This window comes from Mobula hypostoma, chromosome 26 (assembly GCF_963921235.1).
Source record: "Mobula hypostoma chromosome 26, sMobHyp1.1, whole genome shotgun sequence".
Taxonomy (NCBI): domain Eukaryota; kingdom Metazoa; phylum Chordata; class Chondrichthyes; order Myliobatiformes; family Myliobatidae; genus Mobula; species Mobula hypostoma.
Genome location: NC_086122.1, coordinates 37525265 through 37545123, shown reverse-complemented (window position 1 = coordinate 37545123; position 19859 = coordinate 37525265). Strand labels below are relative to the sequence as shown.

At 42.4% G+C, this 19859-nt stretch overlaps 1 long non-coding RNA gene across 2 annotated transcripts in view; it reads left to right on the top strand.

The window, feature by feature from the left end:
• Positions 1-19632, top strand: part of LOC134338263 (uncharacterized) — a 60196-nt gene extending 40564 nt beyond the window's left edge. For both annotated transcript variants that reach the window (XR_010016180.1, XR_010016179.1), the window contains 2 exons: positions 1785-1911; positions 19618-19632. This is a non-coding gene — a long non-coding RNA (uncharacterized LOC134338263). The remainder of the gene's footprint in view (positions 1-1784; positions 1912-19617) is intronic.
• Positions 19633-19859: the final 227 nt, after the last annotated feature.

Here is a 19859-nt window from a genome sequence, read left to right as displayed (position 1 = left end):
GCTAACAGCTCACCAGAGTCCTCTGTCCTGGAGCGATGGAAGATTGATTGGCCCTGTGGCTTCCACTTTCACCTCACACCTTCTTGGCAAAGCTCCCTCCTCTTCCAGGCCTGAGGGCTTTGAAGCTTCTGCTGGCGTTTCTATGAGGGGTGATTGATAAGTTTGTGGCCTAAGGTAGAAGGAGATGAGTTATTAACTTCAAACTTTCTGCATTATCACTCAAAGAGTTGAACTGCACGTGCATGTAACAAGAGCTGTATAACTGTCTCCTTCTACCTTAGGCCACGAACCTATCAATCACCCCTGCTGCGGACCACCTGGAGGTCCAAGACGCTCTCATTACATGCACGTGCAGTTCAACTCTTTGAGTGAAAATACAGAAAGTTTGAAGTTAATAACTCACCCCCTTCTGCCTTAGGCCACGAACTTATCATTCACCCCTGCTGTGGACCACTTCTACAAAGAAGGGATCCGTATGCTCCACAACCGCTGGACTAAGTGTGTACATGTAGGAGGGGACTATGTTAAAAAATAAATGTGCTAGGTTTTGTAAAATTGCCTCCTTCTACCTTAGGCCACGAACTTATCAATCACACCTCGTCTAGCTCTGGGTTTTGTAGGATGCAGTTGCTTGCCCTATGCCCAGCCCTCCTGCTCTTGCAGCTGGGCCTGGGAGTTATATACTCCAAACTTAACGCCCAGGTCCCTCAATCATTTGGGAACGCGAACTGCAGTACAAGAAATTCTTCACATTTATTAATATAGTCCCACTGCAGGAGCATAATTAAACACCAAACCTCAATGAGTTCTTCAGTCAGTTGGCCCAACATTTGATAAAATGGTCAGAATCTGAATCAGGTTTAATATCGCTGACATATGTCATGAAATTTGTTGTTTTGCAGCAGCAGTCCATTGAAATACATAAAATATACTAGGTTACAATAAGAAATATAGGAAAATGAATAAGTAATGTGAAAAAAAGCAGAAAACCATGGAAGTGTTTGTGGGTTCAATGTCCATTCAGAAATCTGATGACAGAGGGGAAGGAGCTGTTCCTGAGTCGATGAGTGTGTGTCTTCAGGCTCCTGTACTTCCTTTCAATGAGGGAAGGGCATGTCCTGGGTGATGGGGGTCCTTAATGATGGAAAGTGAAAGGGTAAAAGGAAGTAAAAGAGAGACATCGGGTCTCCTCAGGAAGGAAATGGAGCATTTAGAACCTTAGCAGCAAAAGGTGCAGCCATTAGATGTGAAGAAATAAGGCTGAAAATGGAGGAATTCAGAAACCAGAGACGATAATCTGGACTGGAGGAGGTTACAGAGATTAAAACAGATAAGACATGGGGATATTTGTAAATAGGATAGAAATGTTAACACTTTGTAGGTGGGGACCCTTAATGATGGATGCCACCGTCCTCAGGCACCACTCCTTGAAGATGTCTTGGAAACTACAGGGGCTAGTACCCATGATGGAGCTGACTAATTTTACAATTTTCTGCATTTTACATCAATCTTGTGCAGTAGCCCACCCCCCCCCACCCCACCCACCTGCACCCGACTACCAGACAGTGATGCAGCTAGTCTGAATGCTCTCCACGGTGCACTTGTAGAAGTTTTCGAGTCTTAGTTGACAAGCCAAATCTCCTCAAACATATGTAATATTATGCCATGTATATGTGACATAAGTACATCAAGTTACAGTAATTAAGTTAATTTCATTAAGTTAGCAGCTATTGCACTGTTTGTACACAACTTGATTTGTGGCTCCTTCTGTCTCTGAGGTACAGACCACCACCACATTTGATCAACTGGCAATGAAGATGTGTATCTGCTCCAAGTGCGCAGTCAAAGTTCTTTGATGCACCTCCTGAGCATTAATGATCAAATCCAGTCACTGTGGTGCAGGAGAAGAAGGTGCTTAATTTCTATTGTTCTTCTTTATTTTCCTGTAAATGCCTGCAAGGAAATGAATCTCAGGGTTGGAAATGGTGACATAAATGTACTTTGATAATAAATTTTCTATGAACATTGATTATAAGACAAATAAGCAGAGCATCACTGTTGAAGAGTAGAGAGATGTGAGTTGACATGATAGAATGGAAGTGGAGGTAGAGGACCATGCTGAACACATGCAGCTGTAGTGTTAGTTCATAGTGTTATTCTTATGTCCCTCGGTTAGCCGCTCCCACATACTGTATAAGTAGTGATATCAATAATGTTCAGTTGAATATTCCGCATGCTGGTGTTCTTGGTGTGCTCTGCACCATCCCTTAGTGAATAATACTGAGAACATGAGTTGTAGAGTTCTTCGAATTGAGTCCATAGCTTGTGGAATCAGTTCAGTGTCGAGATGAGTGAAGTTATCCACGTTGGTTCAGAAGCCAATGACTGTAATGGCCATGGAAACATGGAATGGCCTCTGGAGACCAACTGGAGCTCAAGAGATGCCACTGTGATTTACGTAGAGCCATCAACGTAGCAAAATGGCAACACGGGGACAAAATCCAGTCACAGCACTGCAATGACAGACACAGCGTATGGCAAGGACTACACACCATTGCCGACTTCAAGAGGAAACACAGCAGTACAGCCAACATTGCCACCTTGTTCCTGGACGAGCTAAACGTTTTTCTACGCTTGTTTCAAGGTTGACAGGATGGAAACCCCAAGGAGAGCTGCCGACGAGACCTGCGCCTTGGTCACCTCGTGGCTGAGGTATGTAGAACTTTCCAGCGTGTCAACAGCCACAAGACAGCGGGGCCAGACGGCATCCCCAGGCGCATCCTCAAAGTGTGTGCAGAACAGCTGGCTGGTGTTTACAGACATTTTTAATCTCTTCCTACCCCAGTGTGTAGTGCCCTCCTGTTTCAAATTGTCCATCGCTGTCTCTGCACCTAAGAAAACCAAGTTAGCATGCCTGAACAATTGGCACCCTGTCACACTCACCTCAATTATAAGCAAATGCTTTGGGAGGCTGGTTAAAGACTACATCTGCAGCTTGCTACCACCCACACTGGCCCCCTACAATTTGCCTAGCGACACCACCGGTCTTACTGATGACGCCATAGCCACGGCACTACACACCATCCTCACTCACCTAGAGAAGAGGGATGTATATGTTAGAATGCTGTTCCTGGACTACAGTTCAGCATTCAACACCATAATTCCCTCCAGACTTGACAGGAAGCTCAGAGACCTCAGCCTGTACCCCACCTTGTGCAGCTGGATCCTAGACTTCTTATCCAATCTCCAACAGGGGGTAAGGATGGGCTCCCTCACCTCTGCCCCTCTGACCCTCAATGCAGGTGCCCCCCAGGGCTGTGTCCTGAGTCCCCTCCTCCACTCCCTTTACACTAACAACTGCACTGCCACGCAGCTCCAATCTGCTGACCAAATTCGCAGATGACACAACTTTAATCGGCCTTGTTTCTAGTGGTAAACAGACAGCCTACAGAGGTGAGCTTAACCCTGACACAGTGGTGCCAAGATAACAACCTCTCCCTCAGTGTCCAAACACAAAAGAGCTGATTGTGGATTACAGGAGGAACGGAGACAGGCTCGGCACGATCACCATCAATGGGACTGAAGTTGAGAGGGTGAGTAGTTTCAAGTTCCTCGGTAAACACATCACTAAAAATCTCACCTGGACTGTACACACCGGCTTTGTAGCAAAAAAAGCACAACAGCGTCTCTTCTACCTCAGGTGACTGAAGAATTTCGGCATGGGCCCCAAATCCTCAAGACCTTCTGCAGGGGCACCATTGAGAGCATCCTCACTGGCTGTATCACTGCCTGGTTCAGGAACTGCACCAACCTTGATTGCTGGACACTGCCGAGAGTGGTACGGACAGCCCAGCACATCTGTGGATGTGAACTACCCTTCATTGAGGACATTTATAACAGCAGGTGCAGAAAGAAGGCCTGGAAGATCATCAGGGACACCAGTCACCCCGACCATACACTGTTTCAGCTGCTTCCGTCCGGCAAACAGTACCGCAGCATTAACGCCAGGACCAGCAGGCTACGGGACAGCTTCTTTCTACAAGATATTGGACATAAATTCACATCCTGTACATTGCAAGGGAGTCATAACAAAAAGATTTTTACTCCCTCACGGGATGGACACAAGATTTTAAATAAATTCTAATTCTAATTCTTCAGAAACAATGGCAGTCAAACACCAGGTATCTCTTCCTTTCAGGGGATAAAGAGTTATGCGTTAGGAGGAAGTGTGAGTAGTAAGATTCAAATCCAAATACAGAACACCAAAGCAGAAAAGTGTCACCAACGCTGCATCTAAAAATACTGGACCCCCTTGCTGGTTTTTCACCCGGCACCTACCAGCCTTCTTCCCACCCTCCCCCCACCTTCTTTATAGGGCCTCTGCCCCTTCCCTCTTCAGTCCTGACGAAGGGTTCCGGCCCGAAACATTGATCGTTTCCACGGATGCTGCCCGACCCGCTGAGTTCCTCCAGCGTGTTGTGAGTGTTGCTTTACAGAAAGGAAGTTGGCATAAAACGCTAATGCAAATCAGACAAACTTTGAATGGTGCTGCCAATCTAGTTTCTCAACAAAACTCACTCAGGTGTAATACCCTAACCGTCCCTGCACAATGGTCCTTCTTGTTCTCCGAGTTCTGTTCAGTCTGTCCAGATGCATTGACGTTTGTGCTAATAGCTGATTACTCATGGCTGTTTGCACTATTGTCTTGTAAACTGTTGGTTACTGTTGTGTTGTCTGTTCCGGTATTGTCCTTTGTTTTATGCTTGGCACCAAACTACAATCAATACTGTACTGGTATGTTTCACACACTGGAAATACAGTGATTCTGGTTCTGACTCTGATCTATAAATGAGGAATGGAAAACAACGTGGTTTAATTGTCACAGTGCTGTTCAAATTGAAAGGAAAGCAGATGATTTACCATGGACAAAGACATCGACGGTCATCCATGGCTGGCAGAAAGCACAGCTGATAGCAAGAGAGGGGATTGTTGATTCTAAGGTTATCACAGAATAGGATACAATTTAACGTTAACAATATTTTGCAGAAAGGGTCACAGATTTATTGCTTTAAATATATAGTGTACTTCCTAAAGAATGCAGGTCTTTTTTATAGAATTTGATACAAACAAAAACATGTAGGGTTTCCATGCCCTGACCCACACTCCAGTTCAGAAGGTGGCCATTATGCACCTTAAAGCTGTTTGCCAGTCGCAGTAGAATCTAAGAAGAAGAAGAATACTTCGGTGAAGTAGTAACAATGGTGAAATAAATAGTGTTCTGTGTTTTATCACGGGTACTTAATGGTCAACAAGAGCATCTGGCCAAACAGACAAACTTTTGATCTCTCAGTCTTCCTGGTCATAACCCTTGCTCCTTGGTTGTCTACCTGTACTGCATGTTCTCTGTACTGTAGTTTAGCTTTCTATTATTGTTTCTCTTTTTGTGTTACATTAATATTTTTACATGGAATGTACTGTCCAGATGACATGCAAAGTTTTTCACTGTAGCTCAGTTTGTTTGTTTGTGCTGTGTTGTATGACGTGAGTGAACATAGCTGTTCATCGACCATGATAGTTCTTGGCAAATTTTTTTACAGAAGTGGTTTGCCGTTGCCTTCTTCTGAGCAGTGTCTTTACAAGACGGGTGACCCCAGCCATTATCAATCTCTTCAGAGATTGTCCACCTGGTGTCAATGGTCACATAACCAGGACAAGCTGCTCAGACAACCATCCACCACCTGTTCCCATGGCTTCATGTGACCCTGATCAGAGGCTAAGCAGGTGCTACACCTTGTCCAAGGGTGACTTGCAAGCTAGTGGAGAGGAGTGCCTGAAGCCTCCTTTGGTAGAGACGTATCTCCACCACATCACCCATGTGGCATGTGACAATAACAAGCCCATTTACCAGGGTGCAGATCAGTGCTGTGTGGCTGTGAGACTGTAATTGGAATTGTCAATAATCACCTACGCAGGATGAACAACATTTCAGAAGCAAAGACTGGCTCGGCAGTGAGGAACACTGAGGGGCAGATGTGTTGATTGCTCTAGCCAGACTAACACGTGATATTAGTGAAAGGATGATCTCCACAGGACAACATGTGGATGATGTCCTTCCAGTTATAGCTGAAGAAATTACTTGGAAAATACTGAGGACAATGGACTCACAATTGAGCACATCTACAAGGAATGCAATCACAAGAAAGCAGCGTCCATCATTAAGGACCCCCACTATCCAGGCCGTGCTCTGTTCTTGCTGCTGCCTTCAGGAAGGGAGTACAGGGGCCTCACCATCAGGTTCAGGAACAGTTATTACCCCTCAACCATCAGGCTCCTGAACTCGTGTGGATAACTTCACTCACCTCAACTCTGAAGTGACACCACAATCTACAGACTCACTTTCAAGGATTCTGCAAATCATGTTCTCAGTATTAAAAGGCATCCGTTAGTCTTATGAGACCATGGATCTGCGCCTGGAAAGTCTTCACTCTCCAGGGCGCAGGCCTGGGCAAGGTTGTATGGAAGACCAGCAGTTGCCCATGCTGCAAGTCTCCCCTCTCCATGACACCAGTGTTGTCCAAGGGAAGGGCATTAGGACCCATACAGCTTGGCACCAGTGTCGTCGCAGAGCAATGTGTGATTAAGTGCCTTGCTTAAGGACACAACACGTTGCCTCGGCTGGGGCTCGAACTCACGACCTTCAGGTCGCTAGTCCCATGCCTTAACCACTTGGCCACGTGCCCATACGTTCTCAGTATTATTTATTATTATTATTATTGCTTTTGTATTTGCATAGATTATCTTCTTAGCCAATGTGCAAAAGTCTTTATTTGTGTGTAGTTTTTCATTGATTCTATTGTATTTCTTTGTTCTACTGTGAATGCCTGAAAGAAAATGAAGCTCAGAGTAGTATATGGTGCCATGTACATATCTGATAACAAACTTACTTTAAATTTTGAACTTTGAAATTACAAAGGGCCTAGACAGAGCAAAATAAAAACAGTAGCTATGACCACGCAGATAGAAATTAATTGTTAGAATTGGAGGGAAACAGAGGGGAAATTATTTCACTTGAAGGATGGTGGAAATTCTGGAAGTTGGCACTTGAATTGGTCCTTGAGCAAAGAACAAACTTCTGGAGGGAATCAATGGGTCAGGCAGCATCTGTGGAGAAAAATGGACAACAATCATGCTCTGTAAAAGCTGCTTGAGCTGCTGAGCTGTGGTGCTCTGATCTTGGCTCAGCCTGCATCCAGACAAAATGCTTTCTACGGTGCATCAATCAAAATTGTTAGAGTCAATTGGGACATGCTGAATTCATTAAGCCTCCTGAACAAGTAGAGGCATTGGTGAACTTTTATGGCTGTGACAACAACCTGGACAGGCTTTTGGTGATATTAACATCTAGGAACTTGAATCTCTCAACCTTCTCGATCTCAGCACTATTGCTGTAGACAGAAGCATGTGCTTCTTCTCCTTTCTGCAGTCAGCTACCGTCTCTTTTGTGTTGTTGACATTGAGAGGGGTTGTTGTCATGGTATCATGTCACTGGGCTCTCTATCTCCTTGTGCACCCCAACCCATCATTATTTGAGATGTGGCCCACTACAGTGGAATTAGACCAGAAGTAGAGTAAGGACACAACCTTGTGGAATACCATTGTTGGGAATAATTGTGGTGAAAGTGTTGTTGCCTGTCCTTACTGATTATGGTCTGTTGGTCAAAGTTAATGATCCATTTGCACAGAGAGGCATTAACTCCCAGGGTCTACAAACTGCTTGAGAATGCTTACAGTTTATAAATGGACAGAGTCACAGCACATATAGGTATCTAAAGAGGTAGAGATTTATTAACTATTAACTTGTTGAGTTTATTTTATTGTTGCAAACTGGATGTTCCAAGCTATATGAGACTTTGCTGCGAAACAAGCTTCCCCGAGGATTATCACCTTTTGTTGTGGTGGAGTGGCTTGTGAGTTCCTGAGATCTCAAGAGTGATGCTGTCTGGAGTTGAATCATCTGGAGTTTAGCTCGTGGTATGATTACCCATGTGATAAGGTCAAGGGGGAGGTTCCAGATAAAGATCGGTCCAGCCAGGACCTCAACAGTGGAGCTGGTGGAAGATGATGACATCTCCATGTGGAATACTTTGCAATGGATGGCTGCGGAGTCCAGGTCATTGGGTACGTTTAAAGTGGAGCTTGTTGATTTCAGAGTTAGTCAGGGAGCAAGTGGGTTGCAAGGAGAAGGCAGGAGAAGGTGGTTTTGAGAGGGAAAATAAATCAGCCATGATGGAATGGCGCAGCAGGCTCGATGGGTTGAATGGCCTAATTCTGCATCTCAATCAGAATCAGGTTTAATATCACGGGCACTTGTCGTGAAATTTGTTGTTTCTCTGCGGCAGTACATTGCAATACATAATAATGAAAACTATAGATCACAATAAGAAGTGCAAAAAGAGAGGAGAAAAATTAGTGAGGTAGTGTTCATGGGTTCACTGTCCATTCAGAAATCTGATGGCAGAGACAAGGAAGCTGTTCCTGAGTCGATGAGTGTGTGTCTTCAGGCTCCTGTATCTCCTTCCTGATGATAGCAATGAGGAAAGGGCATGTCCTGGGTGATGGAAATCCTTAATGATGTAAAGTGAAAGGGTTACAGGAAGTGAAAGAGAGACATGGAGTCTCCTAAAGAAGGAATCAGAGGATTTGGAACCTTAGCAGAAAAAGGTGCGGCTTTCAAATGTGAAGAAATTAAAATTAAGGCTGAAAATGGAGGAGTGCAGAGACCTGAGATGATAATAGTCATAGTCATACTTTATTGATCCTGGGGGAAATTGGACTGGAGGACGTTACAGAGGCCACGTCCTGAGTGATGGGGGTCCTTCATGATGGAGATCACCTCCTAGTCTCTACTGTGTCTTTTGGTCTTAAATTGTTCATTCTATTTGTGGAAGCCTGCTGTACAGAACTTAATTGTTGTATTCCTGACATTACAACAGTGATTATGCTTCAGAAGTACTGGCTGTAAAGGATTCTGAAATAACCTGGAAGTATAAAAGGCACCATTGAATACAAGGTTTAGAAATTCTAGTGGCAGCTATTTGTGAAGATAACGTGTAAAAAGTTTATAAATCGTAAAATATCTTCCAATTCCTCTAAGCGTCACATTTTCACACCAACCAGATCATAAATATCTTTGTGTCAACTTCTAGGTTAAAAAATTGAATAAATGGTAATTTCCAAAGGATGTGGTTTCCATTTTGCTTTTATCTAATTTGCTTACTAAAACAACTTTGATTAATAGTTTCACATCTCATAAGCTTTCATTTGACAATAATATCCCGAGGATATTTCTTCCTGATGCCCCTCTTCGCTCCCTGGGCACTTTTACAAGTTTCCCAGGGTGAGCTATACAACAGATGTCAGGAGCTGTGTGTGGGTTAGGCATCAGTACGGTTGAAGCAACCATTAGGAAGTCACCAATAACAGTAGTGGAAAATATCTGTCTCTGGAGACGGTAATGAGCACAAGGCTAGTTATTAATGAATGCCTTGTGTTGAATAATGGAAGTAAATAAATTGAGAGAGATTTATTTATTTATTTATTGAGGTACAATGTAGAACAGGCGCTTCCGACCCTTTGAGCTGCGCCACCCAGCAACTCCAATTAATCGTAGTCTAATCATGGGACAATTTACAAAGACCAATTAACCCCCTACTAACCAATACGTCTTTGGACTGTGGGAGGAAACCGGATCACCCGGAGAAAGTCCACACGCTCCACAGGGCGGACGTACAGACTCCTTACAGATGATGTCGGAATTGAATTCCGATGCCCCGAGCGCACAACACTTTACAGTTCAGACGACACAGGTTCGATTCCTGCTGCTGCCTGTAAGAAGTTTGTACGTTCTCCCCGTGGCCATGTGGGTCTCCTCCCGCAGTCTAAAGACATACTGGTTGGTAGGTTAATGGGTCATTGTAAATTGTCCCATGATTAGGCTCAGGTTAAATTGGGGGTTGCTGGGCAGCACGGCTCAAAGGACCGGAAGGGCCTATTCCACACTTCATTTCAAGAATGTCCCCTATTTTTGAAAGTTCCCATTGAATCCCTGGATGTGGATGTAGCTGGCAAGCTCCTCTGTTACTGCTAACCTGTTCCTTTCAAAGATGCACCAGACCCAAAACCTTAGACCTCCCAAATGACTAAGTCAGGTGGGAGTTGCCATTGTTTTGATTTCCATTCTAAACTTCATTCCACATTTCTATGATAATTGCTATTTCATAGCATTGCAATTAAATCAACAGTTAATTAACAAGAGATGGGAAAGCAGAGGGGTAGGAGGTGGTGTTGAAACCATCGGGGGCTATAGATAGTACATGGGGAGACAAGGTGCCTCACCCGGAAATCTATAGAAATGTCCAGGGAATAGAGATGAGCATCAGGAAGAAACAAAGGTAAGAAATTTCAGCAAGATAGGTGGCAACTGCTTTCATTAAAGGAGATTCTGGCTTATTATCAAAGATTTCATATTGTGAAAACCAGCTATTTTTTTTGAAGAATGTTATAGTTCAGAAGGCCAAATGTTGTGATTACCTTAAAATAGACGGAGCTGCACTTTGTAGTCCATCGTCCAAATGTATGTACCATATGTTACCACTGGAATGTGTGGCGACACTTGTGGCCTCCCCAGCACACCTGCGGGTGCATTACCCTACTGCTACTCTACCATACTGTTGTGATTATGAAGAGGCCACCATTAATGCAACCTTTGAAGGGGTAGGGCCCAGGCCTGAGAGCAAGTGACAAGCCGATGTTTGACAGGGTGTTGGGGCGGAGGAGCGGGATGGGCTGGTGTTCAACTCGCTGCTCCACGCGGTTTACTCATCTGGGTGCTGAATTAAAGCTGTGGCCTGCAACTAACGGGCTCCTGGACCAGCAGCAGCGATGACTGGCCTTGTGGATCTGAGCTCACTTCCCTGAACTTCAGTTCTGAATGTTATTTGCTTACCTTTATTGTTTGCATGATTTGTTTTACTATTTCTGCACATTAGGACTTTTTTAAATGGGTTCTTTGTTTTGTGGCTGCCTGCTAGGAGACGAATCTCAAGGCTATATATAGTATACATTAAAGGCATCCGTTAGTCTTGTGAGACCATGGATCTGCGCCTGGAAAGTCTTCACTCTCCAGGGCGCAGGCCTGGGCAAGATTGTATGGAAGACCAGCAGTTGCCTATGCTGCAAGTCTCCCCGCTCCACGACACCAATGTTGTCCAAGGGAAGGGCATTAGAACCAAAAAGCTTGGCACAACATGACCAGTGTCGTCACAGAGCAATGTATGATTAAGTGCCTTGCTCAAGGACACAACATGTTCCCTTGGCTGGGCTCGAACTCACAACCTTCAGGTAGCTAGTCTAATGCCTTAACCACTTGGCTACGTGCCTACACATAGTATACATACTCTGATAATAAATGTACTTTACAAACGTTTCGGTCCATGGATAGAAAACTGGGTTGTTCTGGAAGATTGTGTAAGGGCCTCCCAATCAATTCGGAATCAGAATTGGGTTCTCTATCACTGACATATGATACAAAATCTGATGCTTTGTGGCAGCTGTACAGGGCAATTCATTTAAAATATTACTATGTTACAATGAGAAAATATTAAAAGAGGTGGTGCAAAAAGAGAACGAAATAGTGAGGAAATGTTCATGGGCCATTTTGTAATCTGATGATGAAGCTATTCCTAAAACATTAAGTGGGTTTCTTCAGGCTCCTGTGCTTCATCCATGATGATAGTAATGAGAAGATAGCCTGTTTAGGATGGTGAAGAGTTTGTGATTTTTCCAACATATTAGCAGAATTCACTACCAAAGTTCCACCTTAAATGATTACCACAGTTATATGCTGATAACCCACTATCTAACTATTCAAAAATCCCAGTGGTTTGCATCTGGTTTGTTAGGTGCCAGATCCCACAATTCCTTCTGCTCAGTGGGCCTACTTTTTGTGCCTCCCTTGAAATTTACCAGCTTTACTGAAAGGTTATTCTACTGTTAACAATACAAACAAAAAGTGAATTAAAAATGTGTTAGAGTGATCCAAAGAATATGCAATTCCAGCATTGCAGCCCTGGGCATGCTAGATTAACAGTTCAAAGCAGCATACGGTCTTTGTTCAGTAACCTTTTACCACAAACCACAAATACAGCCCCATTCAAGGAGCACTCTGCAATCAGTTGATAATATGTAGATTTATACTGCAGTTCCACAGGAAGGTTGTCAATTTCAAGACCAGGATTTCATCAGTTCAATTTTGCCAGGGTCTTTATTTCCCAAAGGCTGGATTAACCATACAACAAATAACAGAAAAGCACTTCCTTCAGCCAATATGCACAAAAATCAAAGCTGATTATTGACTACAGATGGACTAAACCAAAGGTCCATGAGCCATTTATCACTAGGGGATCAGAGGTGAAGAGGGTCATTAACTTTAAATTCCCCGGCATTATAATATCAGAGTATCTGTCCAGACTGTCTTAACAGTTTGCACAGATTCAACATGTCAACTAAAACTTCAACAAACTTCTATAGATGGACATTTGAGAGCATCCCGCCTGGTTGTATGATGGCCTGGTATGGAAATACCAATGGCCAAGAATGGAATAGTCTACAAAAAGTTGTAGATGCAGCCCAGTCCATTGCAGGAAAAGCCCTCTTCACCATTGAGAACATCAACAAGGAAAGCAGCCTCCACCATCAAGAACCCGTACCACGCAGGTCATGCTCTCTGCCCACAGCTGCCATTGAGAAGGAAGTACAGGAGCTTCGGTCCCACACCACCAGGTTCGGGAACAGTTATTACCCTTCAACCATCAGGCTCCTGAACCAGCCTGGATAACTACACTCATCTCAACATTGAACTGATTCCATAAACTATGAACTCATTTTCAAGGACTCTATAACTCATGTTCTCAGTGTTATTTATTTATTTATTCCCATTTGTAGGTTTTTTTGTATTTGTACAATTTGTCTTCTTTGATTCATCAGCTGTTTGTTCGTCTCTGAGTGTAGTTTTTCATTGATTCTGTTGTATTTTTTGTTCTACTGCGAATGCCTGCAAGAAAATGGATCTCAGGATTGCGTACAGTGACGTATACATAATCTGATAACAAATTTACTATGAACTTTGAAAAACTGTGAGAATACCAGGGAAATTCCAGCATCAATATTGCAAGGAGTCAGTCAATATTGAGAATGTGTGAGGGAGCGCAGAAACAGAAACAGCGGACAGGGACAAAAACAAAGAGAGTATGTAATGGTCTGTAGAGAAAGAGGTTGTGGATCACACCAACAACCCAGGTAGAAAAAAGGACAGAAAAATGCGAGATAGGGGCTCTGTTTGAAAGGTATTTAGGAAGACAAGAGGAGGAAACCATCGTACAGGGCATTGACAGGGGTTCTGATAACCAGCCTTTATAATAAGATTAATGAGTAGATCATAAGAAATAAATGAAATAGTGTGAACCAGTATGATAGATACATGCTTCTCACAAGAGCATAACCTGAAACAGAATATTTAGGACTATTTGACACATCAAGGGGAAAAACAAGGAGGTGTAGAGGCTTTTAATAAAGGATGTAATTATTGTAGAGGTAAATTTAATAGAATCCGGATGGATTGAGAAAAGAAACAAAATGGGTTAAGAAAACACTGGTGGAAAGTATATATATCCCAGTTAACAATATGCTATACTGTAAGACAGTGTCATTGAAGAAATAATGGTGACGTACAAGAAGAATGCCGTTAAATGGGCACCACAATAGCATAGTAGTTAACACAATACTACTACAGCTCAGAGATGGAGTTCAGAGTTCAATTTCAACGACGCCTGTAAGGAGTTTGTATGTCCTTCCCATGACTGCATGTCAGTTCACAGACATACCGGCTGATAAGTCATTGTAAATCATGCTGTGATGAGGCTAGGGTTAAGTAGGTTGATGGTTGGGTGGGACAGCTCAGTAGGCTGGAAGGGCCTGTTCTGTGCTGGATCACTAAATTAATTAATTAATTAATTAATTTAATCATTTGTTTTTAATTATTGTATTGATTCAACAAAGCAAATTGACAAGGATAGCCTTGAAGAAGAGCTCATAGTTTGTGTTTGTGAGTCCAGTTTACAACACCTTGACGACATTGCCAGAGAGCCATGTGCTACTTGCTCTGCACATTGAACGAAGGCTATCGAAGGTGACATGGAGAATTATCACTACGTTGATCCCTGAGATAAAGGGTTAATGTACAAAAGCAGTAGAACAGGTTAGAACTACTCACTGGAGTTTACAAAAATAAAACTGACTACATGGAAACTCAATATCAAGTTGGAGGGAAGGGGGTTGATGGTGGTGTGAATGCTGAAGGGTCGATTACCTTATTTGGGAAACTGAGGACCGGGGAATGTTGTTCCAAAATGATGCACCACCATTTTATGACAGATGAGGAACCACTTTCTGAATGGTTATGAACTCCAGTGGGCTTTGAATCGTTGTTTGTAAAACCTCCCTAGTAGTTCACAATCCTGAAATACAGTATGTGGGAGCTCCCACATAAACACTTCGACTCCCATACACAATAATCCATAAAGTGTCACAACAAAGCGTACCACATCATTATCCAGTTTAAAGAGGGCTTTATTCATAATCAATAAATAGAGAAGTTGAATTAAGAGCTGATCACCAGCAGAGGGTTTGTGAGATCTTCTCTCCAATAGGAGCAAACATTGCATACAATCTTTGAACAGAATATCTTGCTTTAGATGTGAAGTTTTGCTTTATAAAAGATTAATAGGTCAATCAGTACTTCTCAAGTGCCTGGTAAAGATCAAAGTCGGTGTTTTATCAGCCCACGGAGCCTCTATCTGCAACACATTTAGCAACAGTTAGAAACACAAGAGATTCTCATATGCCGGAAATCCAGAGTAACACACAGATTACAAAAATTAAGGCACCGAGGCCAATGGCAAAGGATGAACCAGAGTTCAGCTCACTGCCCTCTGAGGCTTTACTTTGTTCAGCGTTGAACTGGCTCCATGGTGGTGGACTCACTTTCGGGGCTCTGGGCCTCATGTTATGTGTGTTATTTCTTTACTGTTTTTTATCACTTGCACAATTTGTTCTTTCTTTCACACAATGGATTTTGACAGTCTTTGCGTGTGGCGTTTTTCATGGATTCTATTGTGTTTCTTTCTTTTTGTTTTGTGGCTGCCTGCAAGAAGATGAACCTTGAAGTTTTATATGGCATATATACTTCAATAATAAATATACTTTGAACTTTGAAATGCTGGAGGAAATTAGCAGGTCAGGCAGCATCTATGGGGAGGAATAAAGAGTCAAAGTTTCAGGCCAAGAGGTGAGGGCTAGGGCAGCATCAAAAGTAGAGGGAGCGAAACCTGCAGGAAAATAGGAACCTGAGGGACAACGTTTTTCACCCAGAGGTCAGATGAAAATATTAATCGGGGACTGTTTCCATGTTAAACAACTCATTCACATACAATCAAGTATCTACTTACATGTACTCACTTTAGAAATTACCTAGGGTTACCCATATCCCTCTATTTTTCTAAGCTCCATGTACCTATCCAGGAGTCTCTTAAAAGACCCTATCATATCTGCCTCCACCACCATCGCTGGCAGCCCATTCCACGCACTCACCACTCTCTGTGTAAAAACTTAACCCTGACATCTCCTCTGTACCTACTTCCAAGCACCTTAGAACTGTGCCCTCTCATGTTAGTCCTTTCAGCCCTGGGAAAAAGACTCTGACTATCACGATCAATGCATCTCATCATCTTATACACCTTTATCAGGTCACCTCTCATCCTCTGTCACTCCAAGGACAAAAGGCCAAGTTCACTCAACCTATTCTTGTAAGGCATGCTCCCCAATCCAGGCCACATCCTTGAAAATCTCCTCTGCACCATTTCTATAGTTTCTACATCCTTCCTGTAGTGAGGTGACCAGAACTGAGCACAGTACTGCAAGTGAGGTCTGACCACGGTCCTGTATAGCTGTAACATTACGTCTCGGCTCTTAAACTAAATCCCATGGTTAATGAAGGCCAATGCATCTTATGCCTTCTTAACCACAGAGTCAACCTGCGCAGCTGCTTTGAGTGTCCTACGGACTCGGACCCCAAGATCCCTCTGATCCTCCACACTGCCAAGAGTCTTACCATTAATACCATATTCAGCCATCATATTTGACCTACCAAAATGAACCACCTCACATTTATCTGGGTTGAACTCCATCTGCCACTTCTCAGCCCAGTTTTACATCTTATCAATGTCCCGCTGTAACCTCTGATAGTCCTCCACACTCCAACCTTTGTGTCATCAGCAAATTTACTAACCCATCCCTCCACTTCTTCATCCAGGTCATTTATAAAAATCATAAAGAGTAGGGGTCCCAGAACAGATCCCTGAGGCACACCACTGGTCACTGACCTCCATGCAGAATATAACCCATCTACAACCACTCTTTGCCTTCTGTGGGCAAGCCAATTCTGGATCCACAAAGCAAGGTCCCCTTGGATCCCATGCCTCCTTACTTTCTCATTAAGCCTTGCATGGAGTACCTTATCAAATGCTTTGCTGAAATCCATATAAACTACATATAGTGCTCTTCCTTCATCAATGTGTTTAGTTGTATCCTCAAGAAATTCAATCAGGCTCGTAAGGCATGACCTGCCTTTGACGAAGGCATGCTGACTATTCCTAATCATATTATGCCTCTCCAAATGTTCATAAATCCTGCCTCTCAGGATCTTTTCCATCAACTTCCCAACCACTGAAGTAAGACTATAATTTCTGGGGCTATCTCTACTCCCTTTCTTGAATAAGGGAACAACATCTGCAACCCTCCAATCCTCCGGAACCTCTCCCATCCCCATTGATGATGCAAAGATCATTGCCAGAGGCTCAGCAATCTCCACCCTCACCTCCCACAGTAGCCCAGGGTACATCTCATCCGGTCCCGGTGACTTATCCAACTTGATGCTCCAGCATATCCTCTTTCTTAATGTCTATATGCTCAAGCTTTTCAGTCTACTGTAAGTCATCCCTACAAGTGCCAAGATCCTTTTCTGTAGTAAATACTGAAGCAAAGTATTCATTAAGTGCCTCTGCTATCTCCTCCAGTTCCATACACACTTTTTCACTGTCACAATTGATTGGTCCTATTCTCTCACGTCTTATCCTCTTGCTCTTCACATACTTGTAAAATGCCTTGGGGTTTTTTTTAATCTTCCTCGCCAAGGCCTTCTCATGGCCCCTTCTGGCTCTCCTAATTTCATTCTTATCTCCTTCTTGCTAGCCTTGTAATCTTCTAGGTCTCTATCATTATCTAGTTTTTTGAACCTTTTGTAAGCTTTTCTTCTCTTTTTGACTAGATTTTCAACATCCTTTGTACACCACAGTTCCTGTACCCTACCATCCTTTCCCTGTCTCATTGGAACGTACCTATGCGGAATGCCACGCAAATATCCCTTGAACATTTGCCACATTTCTGCCGTTTATTTCCCTGAGAAATGTACTTAAGAATCATGTTTCACAATTACACAACAATATTCCAATTATCCTATAATTCTTATGGTCTTATGGTCTTTTATTTTCATCAAAAATTTTTAAACTGAAGACTAAGTAAAATCCTTTGAAATACATTTGTTACACTGCAATTCTATTAATTAAATTTAATTGTGAATATTTAAATATGCCAATAAGGAATAAAATGGGGCAGAGTACAAATGATATGAGCTTGCAAATCAAAAACAAGGAGAGCAGCTTCAAAATGTCAAAGGAAAACATACCAGGCATTGTGAAAACAAAATCCTAAATGAAAAATAACAATGTGAGAAGACATCAGTGGTAAAACACTGAAAGACCTTTTCCTCTATTTCTTTAAATACAGATATAATTTTACAGCAAGTTTAGTTTAGTACCTCTGTGAGATTTAATTGGATAATGCTACAACCTTCATTAAATACAGGTGTAGGAGCCATTCATCTCTTCTCCATCTGCATTGTATTCTGTGTTGCAATTTATTACGTTAACTACTCACATGAGTGGAGAAGAGGTAAAAGTGAAGGGCATATCTTTTGCTGAATGCTCAGTTACACTTACACTTGGGTAAATTTAAGTTTCAAAGTTTGAAGATTGTACGTTTGCTAATTGCAAATAAAGAATCAAATACATATCTTTGACTTTTGAAACAATTATTGATGGAGCTGAGGGCACATCATACAATTATAACAAATCCATGAGGGTCGCTAGCAGAGGCAATTTGTCTTGGTTACAAGTTCTAAAATATAATTTATCATTGACTAGTACTTTAAAATGGGAAGAACAATGTCTTGTACAAAACATGGAACCCATTTGAAAATATGAGGAATCTGATCACCTTGAAAAATTTACAAACGTAGAGATTTTCAATGATTAATGGAAAAGCCACATCATTTTTTTAAACAATCCATAAAGTGAATAAAGTACCTCTAACACCTGGAAGTGGCATGAATTCCCAACTCTTTTTAGCTTCGGCATTGACCTTGTCTCAGTACTCCAGATCCAGAAAGATTTTTCCTCATTGCAACCTCAACCCCTGCAAAGTATTAAACTGTAAACCTATTTTTTTTCCCATTACGCCTCTGCTGTTTAGGGCAGCAATGAAGGTCCTCGATCTCTGACAGTGTACAGGGATTCCTTCATCATGTCATAGCTTCCTCTTGGTTTTCACTACTGTCAGTCTTGCAAGTCCCAAGTGGAGACTCAGGAATATCATCGCACTCAGAAGTAGAAGATTCTTCATTGTTGTTTCCATAACAATTTTGTTTTACCAGTCAGGGTTGTTCACCCTGAGCTGAACCCTCAAACCTGGAGGAACCATGGACCACTCTTAGTCTGTCCTCCACGCTTTGACCTGATTGGCGTGTGTGACCCTACCAAGAGCCAAAGCATAAAGCCCTGACTCCAGGCAACATAGTTCTCCGGGTCTCTGAGGCACACAACCCTCCCAACAACAACAAAGTTGTGATCCTCTTGTAAACCTATTCCAAGAAAATTACACTAGATAATTTTTCAGATTCAAATCCATTTTCAGTGACGCTAACACCGCTTTCCCTAAGGTTTAACTACTTTGCTCTGTTACAATGGTTCCAAACCTTTTTTATGCCATTGACCAATACTGTGGTGCATGGACCCCAGGCTGGCAATCCCTGCTCCATAATATCCAATTTACCACATGCAAAAACAGAAGAACTATGTTATTGTACATGTCATCTGTAAACATGACTTTAATATCACCTCAGTAACTCTGTCTTCCCAATTCCTATCATGCTAAATTCTATCAAATAGCAGAGGACTCGTATCTTGATGGCAAACTAAATTTATCATTATGCCCAATTAGAGTACAGCAATTATTCACTTACCCAATTTCTGTAGCTCTACCACAATAGATAAATTAATATTGGTTCATACTTATCAGTTTATACAGCAGCAAGTCCAATGTTATCACATTACAATCTGATGTTGTGCAGACTTTGGCACACTAGATTATTTTATATGGCCTCCACAGAGCCCTGATCTCAACGTCATCAAAACTGTCTGGGATTACCTGGAGAGAAAGAAGCAAGCGAGACAGCCAAAGTCTGCAAAAAAAAAATGAAAAAGTTCTCCAAGATGCTTGGAACAACCTACCAGCTGACTTTCTGATAAAATTGTAGTGTATCTTAGAGAATTGATGCAGATTTAAAGGTAAAGGGTGATCACACCAAATATTAATTTGATATAGTTTTTTTTGCTGTTTACTGCTCTTTA